We start from the raw sequence: 15548 nt of genomic DNA, 5'->3' as shown, positions 1-15548 counted from the left end.
TTTAAACCAGAATAGGTCAACGTTATTGACCATATAGGCCGATTCTGTTACGGTAGGGATAACCATTTTTCTGTAACTTTTTTTCGTTATAATCGGATTATATATGTGCCAACAAAAACCGATTATGTAGACTTTGGTTTATAACTAATTAGCCATAATCAGAGTTTATATGTACATCGAGTAAACCAATTCTTGTACAAAGAGCTTCCCATAGTCTCTATATGTTTTTATTGTTAGAATCGGATTACATGTGTAGTTAAATAACCCGATATTGTTGATTTGTTATGTTCTGAATCAGACTTTATATGTATATCGAGTAAACTGATTCTTTTAAGAAGAACTCGCCATCGTTTCTGTATGTTTTTTTGTTAGATACGGATTACATGAGAACTTAAATAATCCGATTGTTGATTTGTTATGTTAGGAATCAGACTGTATATGTATATCGAGTAAACCGATTGTGTACATTGACTTCAAAAATATGCATTCAGTTTCATTGTTGCTTGTCGCTTAACTCTGTATTCTGCAGGCCAAACATGGGAAACCAACAAAAGCAAGCCGAAAAGAAATATAAGAGGAAACATGAACTTGCTTCTCCTAAGAGTTTGGGATCTCGTCGAAAAGACGGTCAAAATTTGAATGCTTCCCAACAAAGGGCCATGGGGAGTAAAGCCAAAGGGATCATCATCAATGACCCACCACCTCAAGCGGAGCAACCAACACATGAAGAATCTGATTCTGATACACCTACTGAACAAGAAGGTGGTGATAGAGAAGCTGCCGAAGAACAAAGTGATGAGGAAGTTAATGAGGAAGAAAGTGGTGGTAAGGAGATCAATTAAGAAGAAATTGGTGGAAAAGAAGGTGATGAAGAAGAAAGTAAAAATGAAGGTTATGAAGAAGAATGTGAAAATGAAATTGATGAAGAGATATGAGAAATTTAAGAACAAGTGCAAGAACAAGTCCAAGGAGGACGCTCAAGAACAAGGTAAGAAGGACGATAAGAAAAATGGTAAGAAAGTGTAGCGATCCTATGATTTGTCTTTTGTTTATTTATTTCCCTAAGCACACTTAGTATTAACTGTGTCGCTATTATCTCGTTAATTGTGTATGGCCAACCATACGGTTGGATAGTTTTTGGTTAGTTGCTAGAAGTTGCTAATTAGAATGTTAAGTTTGTTTTTACCGTGTCTTGTATTTGTTAGTGCCAACGTAGTTTATTAAGGTGTAAATAATTTTCGAACTTAGTCATCAATTTTCTCACGTGGGGAGCTCTTATTTTGACACATAGAGTTATCAGATTAGGGATATGTTTGGAAAGTAAGGGAAGGGTATGTTTAAACTCTCGAACATATCCATCTAATAAGCTTTTTTCGTTATTCAACGCCTGCTGAAGTGAGAAAATCCTAGAAAGAGCTCTGTGAAAATCAAAGTCACGAATCGTACTCTAATTTTCCGATTGTAGTTCAGAGACAGTGAGGTGGTGGTTAGGAAGCCTTGAGTTAGTCATTCACAGTATGGATTGGAGGTTAATCGAAAAGGGGATTTTGGTTTTCTTGACTGGAACTTAAGGTATGATTTAACTTCGTTGTTACTTGTTTAACTGTTTGAACCTAAATGAATGGTTTATTGAATGATTCTACAATTCCTACTACTCTTTAATCTTGTCGATCCCTGTTATGGAAGGATTTAGGGTTTTTCTTTTGAAATGGATTACTGTGAAATCTTAAGGCTAGAATTTGTTAGAGGTTGGTTTTACGAATCTATGAATCATCATGATACTTGGGTTCTGGAAGAAAATTTATTGGATTGAGTTAAATATCATCATTTCAAGAATTCTCTATTGTTATCAACCTTTGAATGAACAGATTTAGGAGTTTTAATTGAAATTGAATTTTAGTTTCCATAATTACTGAATTAGGGTGGTGTTAGAAATGTGAATGGATATCGAGACCTTGTATACGAGTCACTACGAAATCTAAATTCTACAAGGAAGTTAGTCGAATTGAAATGAACACTTATTTCAGATTTTTCCTTGTGTTGATGGATACTGCCATGGCTTATTATATGTTGTTTTTAACTGCTGATGTATGACAGAGGCAGAACTTTTCTAGGACTTATAAATAAATATGTTGTGATCTCACAAATCCCATCAATCCTAAGATTCATAAGCAAATTTATTGATTGAGACATTACATCATTTCAGAAGTTTAATATGTAGTTGTGACATTTCGACCTGTTTCTAGTCAGGTTTTGTTTGATTATACTTACTTCAGTGACCGTTGTTTAACACTCAAGCCAGTTCTGTTTCTAGTGAGGCTGATATTTGCATTTTGGTCTAGTCTAAAACCTCTGCTGATGACTTGTGGATAATTTTGAACAATCAACTTCTTGTCAGGATTATTGTGTATTGTCTGGTGACATTTTGGGCATGATTATACACATTTTTTAGTACTGAGATGGGTTACGGTGACTTCTAGAGAATCATAGCCCTGTGAACAACAATTTCCAGTATGAAGTTCAATATTGCTGGGAGATTTATGCTTTTGAGATATGACAGGCTGTAGAAAATTCATTCCATAACCTTGACAGATCTGCTTTCTATGAATTTGGCAGGATTACATCTTGAATAACCTTTAGATTCCAACTGATAGCCTTTAGAGCTTTCGTCATTGAGTCCAGTTTGGAATTGCATGCTATAAGGCGGGTTATTTCGGCTGTAACTATTGATTAGTTCAACTTGTAGTGTTTATTTAGGTCAGTTTCGATTTAGTCATTCTGCTTTCTAACTAATTTCTGTTTGCTCAGGTGTCTTTGGATTCCATAGGCGAGCTACGGAGGTTAAGGTTTGAGTTGTGAGTCGAGGTGGGAATCCCCCCACCCCCCTAAGATGTTTCCTCGCGGCCCTAATGATCCCGTTTACGGGTTACCCAAGTAATGGAGGACGGATGTTATGCGGTACAAATACAGTTGGGCCGTCGTCGTCTTCTATATGTCCATCAGGTTTGTTTTGTTTTATAGGATCATAAGAATGTCGTTCCTTGTATGAAGCCATGAACGTCAGCGAGTATGATGAAGAATTGGCCACTGGAAGCAATGGAATCAACCATTGGAGGAAGTAATCGACCTAGTCTGTTCTACGGGGTTGATGCCTACGGTCGAAATTTTTGCTCTTGGTTACGAAAAACCTCTTTGTTCCGCCTTTGTCGAGAGATATTATGGGGAAACAGATACTTTCCATCTTCCGTTTGGCAAAAAGACGACAACTACAAATGACGCGAAGTTCATTACCGGGATAAGCATAAAAGATAAGCCGTGAAGCACGAAGAGTACGCGAAATATCTTGAGTGGGACAAGATTTACGCGTTCACCAAGGATGTATTCAAATGGATGAGCATATGACCAAGTCAGAGATCCTAGTAGGAAAGGTAAAGCATATGATATTTCATCTCTCGAAGCTGAGGGACAAATTCATGGGAACAAAGAAGCTTCGTGCTGAGGGGAAAGAGTTGACGCCGGAACGTATCATCACCACGACCGATGCGTATATCCTTTACGTCCCGGGAGCTGTTATCTTCCTCGACGTTTCCGGTGCCCGTGTGAGCACCAAATTTATTCAGTTGTTTCAACCATTTAACAAGATTCACAAATACTCTTGGGGCACTGCCATCTTTGCTGCAGGCATGAATATATTTGCACTTCCCAATATTTGCTCAAAGGGATTTTCTTAACAAGGAATGGGACCGCATGCATTATGGAGACATGTACACCTACAAAAGTAAGCCCAAGTCTGATGGACACATTTTTGTGTCTAAGTTGTCTGCAATTTTTTGTATTGTTAGTACTCGATTTCATATTTATTATGGTGTTTGTGTGTTTGTAGGTATTTTTGGGAAATAAACGTTTTTTGAAGAATCATCTCGAAAAACTGCTAAAGACATCCCGGAGGACATTTGTTAAGCGGACCCCAGATTTGGATAAGGGGCATCCAAGGTTATGTGCAACCCAAATTCATTCTCGGCACCCATGGATATGTATAGCCCAAATTCATTCCAGGCACCCCAGCTATTAAAGGAGCCCATATTTTGGATCAGGGCACTTCATCTCCTTTGTTTGAATTTCAAAATTGGCGGGAAAACTTTGTGTGAAGCAGGCAGAATTAGGATTGGAGTTTTTGTGCGATTCAGTGAGACTCAATTGATTGGGAAGACTTGTTTCAGACTCACAGACCTGGTAAGGTTTCCGGAATTGATCAGAATTGGCTGAATCATCAAGTTTGAGTGAATCAGGAAGTCACGGCTTTTGCTTAAGAAAACCCGAGAATTGTTGTTTTCAATTTTGGAGATTGTTGGAGTGATTAAATCACTCAGGTGGATTGGGACGGACCTGTTAGTCCAAGACAGGCGAGGTATGTTCACCAGATTCGGAAAATAAGGGATGATTTACTATTTTTTGGAGTAAACGGAGCACAAGATATACTCGGGTTTCTGTTGGATGAGTATGTGGAGATTATGTATCTGGAGTGTGTAGCAATCCCCGTTTCATGAGTTTTCATCAATACTGGAGAGTTTTACTATGATTTGGAATGTGCCAGCGACAATCAGACTCGTGGAGGAGATAAAAATGGAAACAAAATATTCTTTCTTCACTGCCGAGTAATGGGAGGATTATATGCAATTATGACGTGATATTTCGGGGATGTTTCATTATAAATAGACGCTGGGAGTCAGAGAATGGGTACAAAGTGACTGGGAGTAATAGAGAGCAAAGAATAGAGTTGAAGCCATCGAAGAACAGAACACAGTCATATACCACAGTTTTTGGCTGTCATCTATTCTTCACCTTCGTAACAGTACTTTGTAACAACCTTGAAGTGTGATAATAAACCCTGTAACAGCTATAAGCCGTTGCAACCCTCTATTTTCTTATATAATCATCTTGTAAGCCCTTTGTGAGCAATGAAAAATCATTTTCAGCGTGTTTCCAATATGATGATGAGCTAATTTTCCCACAACCAAGGTAATTAGGAAGCTATTTACGCATGAATAATTGGTAACTATTTTATTTTCTCTAATTTATAATTTATAATTCACTCAATCACTGCTTTTGCAGAGTTTTAAATTGTTTGCGTAATTTTCTTAATTAGTTGTGATTCAATTTGATATGTTATACTTTGTTTAGTCAATTGATGATCTATGCTTAGGAAATACAATTAATATTTGAGAATATGCCTGATTATTTTTGAACTAAGAAAATAAGGGACTTAAAAGATAATTAGAGTTTTGGATTATATTCATGTGTGATAGTGGAATCAGTGTCTTGGTTATTCCTAATATCTTGAAATCAAATTTTGAGTTAAGTTTTCTTTATTTTTAAGTTTTATTAAGTCTAAAATCATTCGCTTTCACAAGTCTCAACGAACCTTTTAGTACAACATTATTGAGAACACATCAAAGTCCCAAAAAGAGGATTATATGAAGTTGAGACGCAAGTTGGACAATTTGACGATGAAAGATGTTGTGTTTGACCTCTACAAGAAGGATTTGTCCAAAGGAAAAGGAAAGATGGTTGGGTGCGCGAGCAACAAAGTTATTTTGGGTCATTGTTTCACCTAAGAGGATATGTAATGTACAACCCGACGAGAGTCGCAAAAACAATGCGGATACGTACAAAAGATCCCAAAAGAGCACAAGGAGTTTAAAAAACAATGAGAAAAAAACCACCTTTACATCATGTGAATATTGTGAAGACAGAAAGTTCAAGGGATATGCTATGGATGGTCGATTTCAAACAGATGATGAGGAAATTCCGGGTTACATGTCGTGGTACCTTAATATTTCGCATACTCGAGTGATATGAGTAGATGAGAGGACCAAGATAGAGGACAAATATACGGCTCTCGAATTCCTGGTGCGTATTGTTACTCAATTACGGTTTTGTTAATGGTTTTGGCATTATTTGATGAATGTTTGTTTTTTGAAACGGAAACAGAGAAGATGAGTCGGGCACTTGATAACCCAAGCAAAGCTAGAAATCAGGGAAGGGAAAAATGTTAAGGCCAATGAAAAGCTGATTGATGAATTGAACAGTCTCGAAAATGTAGAAGCGGGTGCAAATTTTGGAGAAGGAGTGGAGAAGGAGGATGAGCCAAAGAAAAAGAGAATGAGAGTCACCATAGAAAAGAAGTATGAAGGTGTATCGAGCAGCGCCCAACCTTCTAAACGGGGAAGGAGTGGACGTGGTGGTGGTGGTGGACGTGGTCGTGGTGCGGATGTTCATGAATGAATGTTTCAGACTTATGTCTTTAACTATGGATAACTACAGAGTCAGAAATTAAGTTGTCCAAGACGAGACAAAAGAACCAACTATTATGCGTGTGAAAAACATGAAGGATTCTGGCAGTTTTTAGTTAGAATCGGTTTACATTTATCTATATGTAGTATGATTCTGACATTTCTTCAGGGTTCACTTTCAGAATCGATGTATGTGGTCATATAATGTAATCCGATACCTGCGAGGAAAAGTGGCAATTTTTTTGTAACTTTTTTTTGACAAGAATAAGATTACATGTGCATTATTAAAGTATGATTTTTGAGAGACATATTTTGACAACCTTCATAATCGGTCTATGTTGGTATTCCATGTAATCCGATTCTACTGAGGAAAAGTGGCACCTTTTCTGTAACTTTTTTTTCTTCCAAGAATCGAATTACATGTTGAAAGAAAATTTTTATATGATTTTGTAAGGCCACAATCGAACTATGTGGACATCCCTAAAATCCGATTGTGTGAATTGAATTAAAAAAAAATAGCCGTTGAGCCTTTATCTATATAATGACAACCTCTTGTAGCCACTCACACATCACACACTTAGCCTAGAAAATGGAATGGAATTAAAAAAAAATAGTCGTTGAGCCTTTGAGATCTTATCTACAAAGCAACCTCTTGAGCCTTCATTCACCACAAAGAATATATGACATTGTATCGACGTGCTCGGAGGTTCATTGACGAACATTTAATTTATCAAATTCTAGAACAGCCATACTGCATCATATACATGTAATATGCTAATTACCTATACTACGTAACAAATATTTTGTTTCTAAAGTAAGGTATAATCGGATTATGTGGACCTCTATAAACACCGATTGTTGGAATTAGTTTATGTGAGTATTGATTAAATTCCGATTCTGACTTTACATCGTCATTCGGCATAAACTCAACCCAGAACCAGTTTACAAATGCACTAACATTAATAGATTCTGAATCGAGTCTTTTAAAAAAAAGAAATTTTCACAAGTTTTAATTATGCATTAATAATAGTTAATTTCAGGATTAACTTACCGATCAAGAAAAAAAATTCAGAATTAACTTGATTAAATATTATTTAATTAGCTGAGTTATCGATAATCAATAAAAGACAGTTTTACCATTTGCTTCAAGATTTTTTTTTTGTCCTGGAGCTATATGCCCCAAATAATCACAATAGGTCCCAAATTACCAGGAAAGAAAACTAAGTTCGGTTTTTTGTTTTTGATGAAACTTGAGTTTTTGTTAACCAACATTCCTTCATGACTTATTAAACAACTTCTAGAAATTTGTTTTAATCCATGAAAAAAAAGAGTAATACGAACTTAACAGGTAACAAAATTCATCGTGGTCATCTTATCTCCTTTTAATTGAGTTCTTACTTAAAATTAATCTTTGGAGATCTTATCTACAAAGCAATCCTACTAAGAAAACAAAGTACAATATACCTTATACAAGAAGAGACAGTAATCTCAAGCAACATCATTTTTTAACTTCTTTAAGAGACAAATTTTCATTTTTTATTTCAAAATTAGGACTTACAAAATATTGGCCCAACTGAAAATTAGTCCAACTACAGAAAATAAAAGAGCCAATTACAAAATAGTCCTACTTTTTGTAATTCGGTTACAAAATGATCACACTTTTGAAATTGGTTTACAAAATAGTCATGTTCCATCCGAAATAACTATTTGGGAAAAAACGGTGTTAGTTATCACCGAAACACCCTCTTTTTAACTCAGCTACTATTAACCATGGTTAAACTATCACATGTGGTAGCTGTTGACGTGTACCGACATTGACATGTGGCATCTTCTGAAGGGGCCCAACACTGACATGTGGCATCTTCCGAAGAGGCCCAACACTGACACGTGGCATCTTCTGATGTGGCTTGGCTACAAGCCGTTCCTAGTGTTGCAGTTTGCTGCAAGCTGGTGAGGATTTGTTGTGGTAGTCAAAATTGAGCCGCTAGTGGTGTACCCTTGCTGTTGTTGAGGTTGCGAACCGGCCAGTTGGTCTTATATGGATGATGTGCATTTGAATTGGTGATGCTGTGAACGTTTATGAAGTGTTGAAACTGATGTGAACTGGTGGGTTATGCATTGGAATGGTGGTATGGATTTGGTGGTGTGTTAGTGGAGATGTAATCTGGTTTGGGAAAAACAATGATGGTGGCTGGTGGTTTTAGATGGTGGTTGACATTTCCATACTCGTTTCCTTGCTCGAGCTCGCCATAAATCTGAGTCCCTTTTGTTATGCTCGTCTCCATATTCTCGACCAACCTCCTGGCATCATCAGCATTGCTACCATCATCGTTCCCCTTCGCCTGTAATAAATAAAATTAATACAACCCAACTGTACAATGCCCACAACCCAAAAAAGAGGAACCAACACGAAATTTGAAATAAAAACATCAGACCAAGGTTTGATTCTTTACCATGCTAACAACGAACTCCCGAACTTCTGTTTACTCCTCAATATGGTCACACCAGATGTGTGCTCTGGCCATTCTCACCAGAAAGCAACTCATTCACCGTAAACCTAGTACATTCACTTTGACAGTGCACCACCTGCCTGTATCTTCCCAGCTCAAAGACATCAATGAACATCCACCATTTCATTGTAAACCTAGTACATTCATCTAGTCCCTGTAACCTGCACTGCAACAACAAACACATCATCATATCATTTTTGCAACCACCATCAACTTGAACTGCAGCTGCAACCCAACATAACCAACAAAACCATCTGCATCTCCTCTTTATTGCAACATCACCTGGCCCATATCCATTCACCAGATCACCACTGCTTCAAGCCATTCAAACAACCATTCAAAAAGCAATCACCAACAACAACATCAAATCAATTCCATAAACCCTATCCAGAACCCATTCATGTCGCTTCACCTTCAGCTCCTGTATTGCAACTCCATCACCAGATTCATAAACCACTGTATAGCACAACTCCATCTCCATCAAAGAATCTAACATTATTTGTTTCACTTTCTTCAACCCTAAAACTTCTTACTGGGTTATTCACATATTTCCTGCACAGAGACATAATAAAATTCAATACACAAATAAGAAACAAATAAAATAACCAATTGATTGTAATTAGGTTTTACGAAAAAGGCAATGAAAATACCCAATTTTCACTCACTTTTTAGGGTTTATGAAAAAAATCCCCAAAATCGAAAATTAGGGTTTCTGAAATCTAATATGAAATTGACTGAAACAGGTTTTGATTACCAACCTCATGATGTTCGCGTACATTGTGACGATATCTTTTAAGAAAACCACCAGATGGAACAACCAGTCACCTTCTCTGCTTGAAAATCTTCAGAAAATATCACTATATATGGATCAAAATCATACACACGAACTACATAATCTATTAGGGTATGTTTGCGATGAAAACCACTCGAAATCTTTCTTCGTCTCTCAATAATCAGAGAATCACCATTTTTGCAGAGAAAGTTTAGAGAGAGATAAGGCGGAGAAGAAGATGGAGTCGAAAAATGAAACCCTAAGTTTTTCTTATTTGACCAAATCTATCCATCTGTATTTCCTCGAGTTCCGTCAATCGCTCGATGTAGGGTGCAAGATGTAATTAATCCTGGTCGCACATGTTACTCTCTAGATTGATACTAACCCGATCTACGGTATCTGATGAACGATGGTCCGGTTAGGAACAGATCGGTAAATGGCCGCCTGATTTTAACTCTGACCCGGTGGGTCCCATTGAGTTAACACCCCTTTTAACGAAAGTGTGACTCTTTTGTTAATGGATTGTAACACTAGGATGATTTTGTAAATCAGGTGCTAATATTGGGACTGTTTTATACATTTCCCAAAATCAAACCAGAGAAGCCTGGGAATTAGAATGTAAATGTTGTCGATCATGAATCATTCGTGATTTTTTCCGTATCACGAATTTATACGTACCAAACGCGAACATTTGCAACCCCGCACTCAATACGTGTATTTTATGTCTGCCCCGGATAATTCGCGGATTATATGAACCCGTGAATGAATCGTCATTCTAGTTCGCCATGGATTCATGAAAGAAACTTTGGGCTTACTACCTCATACACGACCCATCAAAAAAAAATTCTATGGAAGAAAACTACAGAAAAACCCATTTTTCAGATTTTTTCCACTGTGAAACCCACGCCCAAAAATTTTCAGGCGCGCACCCATTTTTGGAGAAATTTTTTCTCACGCACCCATATTTTCCTAAATTATGTCTCGTTTATATTTCTCTTCGTTTTTTTATTTTGAGTTTTCAAGCATTCGATTCTCTTCGAGAAGCTGAGAGGTTGATTTCTTTTCGGATCAACTGAAATTCTCTATAGATTTCATTCTAATCGTGTTTCTTTTTCACCCGGAAGGAGCTTTAAAATTTTAGAGGTGATTTTAATGTTTGTTCTTTGTTTTTCTTTCTTCCGATTTTAGATCTGGTTTCAGATTTCAAGTGATTGTTTAGATTCGGATTTAATACGGAGATTTTATGGTTCTATTTTTCTGGATAATTGGAGACGCAGGTACGTATTTTCCACCTTTTTCTATGATTTGTGTTGGATTCATATTGGATTGATGGAAGTTTGTTTTCTTTAGTGATTCTTCAGGAAACAAGAGGAGGAGGAAGTTTTAAGTGAGCGTTGTTCGTTCCAATGTCATCCTGCAGCAGTTGATTCTGGTGTGTTCTTGAAACTTCAAACTATTGCTCTTCTTTTATTGATAGTTCCGAGTTACTTGTTAAATTTTCAGTTTTTAGTGACCTGTTTTTGTTAAGTAATCCTACAGATGTTTTGTATTTGGTTATCAACGATGGTTTACTCATGGTTTTATGACTGGCATCATCAACTGAATTTTTGTTTGATTGCGAAACAAGCCAAAATTTTCATTTTAACGTTGTACCTCTGAAATCTCGAACGAGAGCCAATTTGATTTGATTTCGTGAGTTCTGAACTTTGGTTATCTGTCTTTGTTGGTTCTTCTGATTATTATACTTATCTTTTCTGATTGATCTAGGTATTTTTATCTTACTCATTTTCAGCTATATGCATTTATAAGTCGGATTGTATTTTTATCTCTGTCTATAATGTGGTTAATTAGTTCCTTTGCTACTGTACTCATTTTGAGGATTTGATGGATTCTGTTGACGAAGGGATTTGGTATTTATCGTAATTGACGTAGCTTATATTTTAGTGGTAGTGGTCAAATTTTGGAAGTTGGTTTGAGAATGCTACTAGGCAATAGTTACAACTGTAGACAACGATCAGTTACAGACCTTTATTTGACTTCAGTTGAGAACTTGATTGAGAGGGATATTTTAACCTCGTGTGCTAGGCAACAATCAGTTTGTCCTTGTCAACACTAACTAGTTGTTCACTTACATTTGCTCACGAGATTCTGAAATATTAGCTTGCAGTTGGTAATTTTGATTCTGCGCATTAATTCATAATTGCTTATTGTGTAAAGTTCAGGAGCTACTGTGAAGTGGATGTGGGAAAATGGTGATTCAAGACTTGAGTGTTGGTCATAAAACTTGGCACTTACTGGCTTCTTTTGTAAAACTATCAGTTAAAGGCTAGTTGTTAAGATAGTTATCGACTTTGATGATTGAAGGCTCTTATTTGTGAAGAATCTTTAGGAGTTAAAGACTTTTATTCTCTCTAAAAAATCAATCTGCACAATTTGTTTTATAATTATACGCTATCTTATCGGCAGGCTTCTGTGAACTGGTGCACTGGAAAATCTGCACGACAGGCTTCTGCTGCAAAACTGTATTTATTCTCTATCTATGGTGCAGTTCTGTTTAGTCCGAAATCTCGGGATAGGCTTCGTGTCCGTGTTTACACTACCTATTCATTTGATTCCCGTTAACATAAGTGCATCAAGGTATGCATTTCTTTATCTCATTTCTGTGTCAGTGACCCTTATGCTTTGATTTTTACTTTTATATGTAAGTTATTTGCTTTGGTTTTTACTAGATGGCTAATTGACAGGGATTGGAGATGGTTGCAAGTGGGTGAATTGGCTGACTGCAATCAGTTGAAGAAGAAAATATATGGAGTTTGTCATCAACTAAATTCATGGATTTTTGTGCTCGGATTCAAATTAAGTTTTGTATAGAATTCAGCCTACACGAAAGGTGAAAATGTTGTTGGTTGTTGAGAAATGGGAAAAGTGTTTATGTTGTTTGGTTTGTATGGGAGTTATTGAAACATGAAAGAAGATGATGATGTTGTTATGACTGCATAACCTGTCATGCAGTCGAGAAAATGTATGCATAACATGTTATGCAATCGTAAAATGGATGCATAACCTGTTATGCATCTAAAAATTTGTTGCATAACTTATTATGCATTCTCGAAATTGGTTGCATAAAACGTTCTGTAGCTTTTTTTTTTTTTTTTGCATAACTTGTTATGCAGTCCAAAAAACGGTTGCATAACACGTCATGCAACTACTTTTTTCTTAGTATTGAAACCAACAAAAAATAAGGTTGCATAACTTGTCATGCACCTACAATAATTTCTACATAACATGTTATGCAGTCGTGAAAATGGATGCATAACCTGTTATGCATCCGAAAATATGACTGCATAATACATTATGCATCGAGAAAATTGTTGCACAATCTTTTATGCATCGAGAAAATAGATGCATAAACTGATATGCATCCGTAAATATGGATGCATACTGCATTATGCATCAATTTTTTTATGTCTGCACTAAAATCAACCAAAACAATGGTTACATAACTTGTTATAGATGCATAATTTATTATGCAGTCGAGAAAATGGTTGCATAATTCGTTATGCGTCTGTGGAATGTGTTATGCATCTTTTTTGGTGGCTGCATAATTGTTATGTAGTTATTTTTCGAATCTTTTCCTAAAATGATGATCACCTCCGATTTTTTCGTGGAAAACAAAAATTTGATATTGTTGTTTGTACTCGTTGCGTAGCTCTTTAAAAAAGATTTCCAACGATATAAAATTTGTAAAATTCCAAGGCGCGGATTTTTAGATATGTTATATCCAAGTTGCGTTGCCAATTGTATCCCTGATGCATAGCCCGTCATGCGGATGCATAATCTGTCATGCAGCCATTTTTAATAATTTCGTATAATTATGGATGTCACGGAAATAAATATGGGTGTCACGGTACCTAAAATTAATTATGGGCCTGACAATGAGAATACTTTTTTTTTGGGCGTGCATCTAATTTTCCCGAAACAAAATGATACTGAACAGACTTGGGACTTACTACTCCCTAGGTGAGTACTCTAACCACTCACTATATACCACTAGTCTTTTTTGAGATACATTGTATGTATTTCATATATAGTCTCATTTAAGTTTACTTTTTCATTATAAAACTCACGCATAAATATGAAAAATACCAAGTATTTATTATATGTATGTATGGATTTTTCCGTGCCGAAATCGTATACGAAAGTTGAATTGTATATGCACGGATGCCGTTCCACTGACGAATCACAAACCTGAATTTGGCTTTGACGAAACTATATACTGCCGTACGTTATCGTTCCATACGTATCCCGAATTCTGAATTACTGACTAGGAACCGGTATCGGAGAAATGGGACAAATGAGAGAAATGGATAACCTCCGATAACAGCTGCCTTGTTTACTAAAAATTAAGAATAAAAAGATAATAACTTAGCATTAACTTAGCAATAAGCATTTTATCGATTAATCACTAACAAGGAAAGCTAAAAGCACATTGACGCACATCTCCTTTACGGCTCACTCAACAGACTATCCACAACTACCAACTAATCACTCAAGCAGGTCACATTGTTGATGTCTGTATTATTGACAATTATCATTATAACCCGGATCTCCATAGTAAAATCCGTAGCCATTGGTTCTGTCGATTTTCAAATCATAGCAATTTCTATTTGACACATATACCTCAACGTTTTCAGGGTTTTTGGCTTCATTATTTTCATCAATTATTTGGACTTGATGAAAATAACCGGATACACCCAAACGTCCTTATGAAGGGAAATGACCACTACCCATTTGAGCAGTAGTATGTAATCCTTGAGATCTCTCATTAAAAATTTCTCCACCGAACTCCATTTCTGCTGATGTGTGTGATAATAAGGTGAATAGAGAACTCGTATAATATCCAACGGGAGTACCTTGTACTTGTATCCACCAATTTCCACTACTTGGGTCCTGCAAAATATTTCAATATAAATTTTTAAAGAAAATTTGGAAAATTGATATGAGCGAGACGTTGATTACTTCCACTTACCTTGTGTATACCGAAGGTGGCATCTTTTTGGTCTCCTTTGAAAGTGGACATTTCCGTGAAATTACAACCAAGGGCGATATCCGGAGATGTGGCACAAAACCTTCACATTCAAGGTTGGTGCAACTGTTTGTGTAGCCATCGGTCTGACCATAAAAACAATAAAGTTAGATGATACTAAACTAAAAAAATTCAAATTCATCCGAAGTATGATATATCATAATTATGATTTAATAATATCAAAAAAAGAAAAAATCAGATGGATTTTTACTGAGCAACAACTTACAGTCCATAATATGAAGAACCTGGTCTGGTAATCACCATATCTGAGTTCAAACACCTAATTAAATAGACAAATCAAAATTCAATGTTACGTTAAATAAATTTGAATTTGGAAACATAAGCTTGGGTGGATAACTTACTTCCCATCCGGCTTAAATACTATTAAAACCATCAGTACCGGCACCAGCAAAAGCCCAGATTTGAGCTACACTTATCTCAACTGGTATTTCTACAGTTGGATTCTAAAGATTTATTTTTGCTTGTCCTCCTAAATAATTTCCGTGCACCATAATTATCGCGTACTATAGAAGCATTTAAGCACATACAAACAAACAATTTTCAAAACTTTAATGTTCTAAGGAAACAAATTAGTATAAAACTTTTCATAAAAACCATTATGTATAAATATACCTCATGGCCATCTGTTTTCTTTGGTTTTGATGTATCCTCCATCTTAGAATGTGAAAATTTAGAAAGTCGGTGTTTACGCGAAAGTATTGGACAGTAACCTCTTATATTTCTTCATATAGGGATAGTTTCTTGTGGACATGTTCCATATTTATGCCAAGTCTGTGCAAGTTGAAGTGTCCCATGATCATCCAATTTTATATTCTTCAGGTTCATACTTGGTCTCGTCTGTTTTATGGATGCAAACAAAATAAAGT

The 15548-nt window shown here is 36.2% G+C and overlaps 3 long non-coding RNA genes across 7 annotated transcripts; 2 read left to right on the top strand and 1 right to left on the bottom strand.

Annotated features, from left to right (window-relative positions):
• The first annotated feature begins 1358 nt into the window (after nucleotides 1-1358).
• LOC113302911 lies at nucleotides 1359-4989 on the top strand. The gene is made up of 3 exons (XR_003337191.1): nucleotides 1359-1572; nucleotides 2809-3778; nucleotides 3884-4989. It is a non-coding gene; the product is annotated as an uncharacterized LOC113302911 (long non-coding RNA).
• Nucleotides 4990-7915: 2926 nt separating this feature from the next.
• On the bottom strand, nucleotides 7916-9807 carry LOC113301653. Its single transcript, XR_003336415.1, has 3 exons — nucleotides 9562-9807; nucleotides 8747-9355; nucleotides 7916-8635 (listed from the first exon to the last, which is right to left on the bottom strand). It is a non-coding gene; the product is annotated as an uncharacterized LOC113301653 (long non-coding RNA).
• A 754-nt stretch (nucleotides 9808-10561) lies between these two features.
• LOC113304426 lies at nucleotides 10562-12572 on the top strand. 5 transcript variants are annotated; one of them, XR_003338195.1, is made up of 5 exons: nucleotides 10562-10852; nucleotides 10926-11007; nucleotides 11793-11845; nucleotides 12042-12212; nucleotides 12320-12572. It is a non-coding gene; the product is annotated as an uncharacterized LOC113304426 (long non-coding RNA). The 5 variants fall into 5 exon arrangements; XR_003338194.1 differs by having other exon boundaries at nucleotides 10563-10852; nucleotides 11798-11849; XR_003338193.1 differs by having other exon boundaries at nucleotides 10563-10852; nucleotides 11793-11849.
• Nucleotides 12573-15548: the final 2976 nt, after the last annotated feature.

This window comes from Papaver somniferum, chromosome 8, assembly GCF_003573695.1.
Source record: "Papaver somniferum cultivar HN1 chromosome 8, ASM357369v1, whole genome shotgun sequence".
NCBI lineage: Eukaryota > Viridiplantae > Streptophyta > Magnoliopsida > Ranunculales > Papaveraceae > Papaver > Papaver somniferum.
The sequence above is the reverse complement of the archived record's forward strand: the minus strand, read 5'-3'. Positions and strand labels throughout refer to the sequence as shown.